The following is a 4,315-nucleotide window of genomic DNA, read 5'->3' on the forward strand; positions in this document are numbered from 1 at the left end:
TACCCATTTCCTTATCTGTTTCTTCCTCTAGATCAAGTGCATCTCTGGGTCAAGGACCTTGTCAGGCCGCTTCTGCATTCCTAGCGTCTAGCACAGTTGCTTGGTGTGTGAAAATAACTGAGCTATGCCCTTAGGGCATGCACACATTCCTGTCTGCTGAATGACTGTGGACTAGGCACCGTGTTGTCCCCTGGTTGCAGCGGCCATACAGGGGAAGAGGGGGCCAGGAAGACCGACAGGTGCTTCGGCTGCCGCTCCTCCTACTGCTGGAGCCCCCAGTCCTGTTGCCCTGGGTGCCCCTTCCCTCCATCCTCTCTGCTAGGCGTCCCCTAGTGGCAGATAGGCAGCAGCGACAGGCCCTGTGAGCCAGGTGGCTGCAGCAGGAAATGCGCGTGGAGGGGGTGTCCTCAGCCAGGAGGCAGCTCTGCAGCCAGTCCTAGGGAAGGCTGGGATGAGGCTTTAGCCGGGGAAGCCCTCCCGTCACCGTGCTCCTTCTCTGCCTCACTGCAGCCCCTCCCACACCACAAAGTCCCCACCCATTGTTATCATTAGAGGCTCTACCCCAAGAACTTTGAGGGCAATGACTAAAATTGGGCTGTGTGGCTCCGGGCTGCTTACAAGCGGGAAAATCTCTGCTCAGCGTATTGCCCAGGAGGAATGGATTGGTCAGACCTGGCTGGCCTGTTTTGTTTTATATTCAAACCCTGAATCAGAGCCACACCATACGAGTGAGCTCGCGGCAACTCTATGGGTGAAGCAACAAGAACCCAGCCACAGCAGTTAGTGGACACGCCAAACGGGGGAGGGGTGAGGACTTGGCTAAGAAGATAAAATCTTGAGCCAGTCAGAAAACTACAACAAAAAAAAACACAGTGGGGCTGAGGGAATAGGGCCTATTGTCACCCTGTACAGTTTCAGCTATTTTAGCTTCAAAATAATCTTCCCCTTATTTTTTATAGCTGGCAGCTGAGCTATTGGAAGAATGAATATATTGGGGAAGAAAAGCTCAGGAAAGGGGAAGGATGGGGAGAGAAGTATGACTGTCTGTGGAGAGTCTCTGGTTTTCCTTAGGGCACGGGATCGGGGGACAGTAGCCCAAGGAGTGGGCATACAGTAGCCCATGAGCAGTGAGGACTACGGAAGGAGGAGCCACATCCACATGGGCAGGTTTTTAAGTCTCAGGCTCATTCCTGCTTCAGCCTACCAAAGTGCTGGGATTACAGGTGTGAGCCACTGCACCCACGCACTACTTTATTTTTTATTTATTTATTTATTTTTTTATTTTTTTATTGAGGCGGAGTCTCGCTCTGTCGCCCGGACTGGAGTGCAGTGGCCGGATCTCAGCTCACTGCAAGCTCTGCCTCCCGGGTTTATGCCATTCTCCTGCCTCAGCCTCCCGAGTAGCTGGGACTACAGGCGCCCGCCACCTCGCCCAGCTAGTTTTTGTATTTTTAGTAGAGACGGGGTTTCACCATGTTAGCCAGGATGGTCTCGATCCCCTGACCTCGTGATCCGCCCGTCTCGGCCTCCCAAAGTGCTGGGATTACAGGCTTGAGCCACCGCGCCCGGCACATTTGTTTTAAAAAATAACTTTATATGCCAGGCATGGTGGCTCACGCCTGTAATCCCAGCACTTTGGGAGGCCGAGGCGGGCGGATCACAAGGTCAGGAGATCGAGACCACGGTGAAACCCCGCCTCTACTAAAAATACAAATAATTAGCCGGGCGCGGTGGCGGGCGCCTGTAGGCCCAGCTACTCGGGAGGCTGAGGCAGGAGAATGGCGGGAACCTGGGAGGCGGAGCTTGCAGTAAGCCGAGATGGCGCCACTGCACTCCAGCCTGGGCGACAGAGCGAGACTCCGTCTCAAAAAAACAAACAAAAAAAGATCTGCAAGAGAAAAACAAGCCTCCAAACACAGTGGAGGCAAAGCAGAGGGGTAATCTCTGGCTGTAGCACCCTTGCTTTTAAACCACCATTGCCAAGACAGAAGCCACTTGTTTCAAATAGCAACATCCATTCTATTTCATACCCCCTCACCTCCTGCATCCTCAGGACCAGAGAAAAAGCTCAGCAGCTCCCTAAGTTGGTGCCTCTATAAAAGACTTTGTTCATCTAAGTTGGGGCTGCTAGTCCTGGTCTTCTTTCCAGATTTGGATACCAAGTGTTTTCTGCTATAAGTGTTAACTTGTATATTAATCACATGTTGCCCTTAACAACCTGAAGGCATTAAAATCATAAAAAGCCTGAAATCCCAGAAAAGCATCATTTTCCTATTGCCATACCCTCCTGCCATCTCCTCCTTACTAGTTCTCAGTTGTGGGGGAGGACGAAGAGGCCTCTAGAAGGGAATCTGGTTATTAGAGGTACCTCCCTTACAAAAACTTGAAGTGAGGCTGAGGGGAGGAAGCTTTGCATTACTGCCCTAGGGACCACCACTCACAGAGATGTTGAGTAAACACATTCTATGTGTGAAAAGCAGCCATTACATTAGGTCAGGAAATAGAGGCAGCCTCCTACCCTTGCGTTAGTCTGTACTTCCAGTCTTCAGACAGGTGTTCAAGGGCAATCATGTAGCTATCACAACTAGTTTCTTGTCAACTGTGCTCGCTGCAACTCCACTTAGCTTTGGTGATGCCTCCTCCTCATGCCCTGGCAGGTCTGCTTCTGCTACTGTCCCCACAGTTAAGAACTGCTTTGAGGCTAGGCACCGTGGCTCACACCTGAAATCCCAGCGCTTTGGGAGGCCGAGGCAGGTGGATCACCTGAGGTCAAGAGTTGGAGACCAGCCTGGACAACATGGTGAAACCCCATCTCTACTAAAAATATAAAAATTCACCAGCTACTTGGGAGGCTGAGGCAGGAGAATTGCATGAACCCGGGAGGCAGAGGTTGCAGTGAGCCGAGATCACACCACTGCACTCCAGCCTGGGCAACAGAACGATACTCAGTCTCAAAAACCAAAAACAAAAAATGGAACTGCTTTGAAAGGGATCAAAGTTGGGGACTGGGCCTTTTTTTGAATAATCTCAAAAGCTCATCCTAAGAAATGAATTACCCAAAAGGACCCACAAGAGAGATCTTAATGTCAGAATATTCTGTAACAATGAGACCTGACCCACTGATTCAATACTTTAGGAAATAGCATGATGAGCAAGTGAAGGCATTGATGCTTCACATCAGCTTCTCCCAGAGCAAAGATCTGAGACTAAAGAGGTCTAGAGGGTTAGAGGCGCATATTTCATCGTATACTTTAGTCCCTCCTGAATCAATTTTGTCAAAGAGCTAGTTGTAAAGTAGAAATCCCGATATCCAACCAAAGCAAAAACAAAATAAACAAAAGTAGACTTGGGCTTCACAAATAAGGAAGCACTCTTCATGAAGCTCTGGAGCCATGTAGCTTCCCAAAGTAAAAGAGCACACTTATTTGATGATGGGCCAAGAAACTCACTTAAGGCCACCGTGGTGGCTCACGCCTGTAATCCGAGCACTTTGCGAGGCTGAGGTGGGTGGATCACTTGAGGCCAGGAGTTTGAGACCAGCCTGAGCAACATGGCAAAACCCTGTCTCTACTAAAAATACAAAAATTAGCCAGGCGTGATGGTGCACACGTGTAATCCCAGATAACCTGTAATCCCTCTCAAAGGTGAGGCAGGAGAATCACTTGAACCCAGGAGGTGGAGGTTGCAGTGAGCCAAGATCGAGCCACTGCACTCCAGCCTGGGTGACAGAGCAACAGAAAGATGAAAGACAGACAGAGAAAGAAAGGAAAAGAAAGAGAAAAAGAAAGAAAAAGAAAGAAAGGAAGGAAGGAAAGAAGGAAGGAAAGAAGGAAGGAAGGAAGGAAGGAAGGAGGGAAGGAAGGAAAAGAAAAAGAAAAGAAAGAAAGGAAAGAAAAGAAAAAGAAAAGAAAGGAAAAAAGAGAAAGAAAGAAAAAAGAAAAGAAAGGAAAGAAACTCAAAATTTTGGAATGCATAATAATTCATCCTTAAATTTTGTACATTTACCTTCTCAAAATAGTTCTTATTTAGAAGGGATGAAAGTAAATGCCCAGCCGGGCACGGTGGCTCATGCCTGTAATCCCAGCATTTTGGGAGGCTGAGGCTGACAGATCACCTGAAGTCAGGAGTTCAAAACCAGCCTGAACAACATGGAGAAACCCCATCTCTACTAAAAATATAAAATTAGGTGGGTGTGGTGGCACATGCCTGTAAATTCCAGCTACTCAGGAGGCTGAGGCAGGAGAATTGCTTGAACCCGGGAGGCGGAGGTTGCAGTGAGCCAAGATTGTGCCATTGCACTCCAGCCTGGGCAACA

This window comes from Piliocolobus tephrosceles, chromosome 12, assembly GCF_002776525.5.
Source record: "Piliocolobus tephrosceles isolate RC106 chromosome 12, ASM277652v3, whole genome shotgun sequence".
NCBI lineage: Eukaryota > Metazoa > Chordata > Mammalia > Primates > Cercopithecidae > Piliocolobus > Piliocolobus tephrosceles.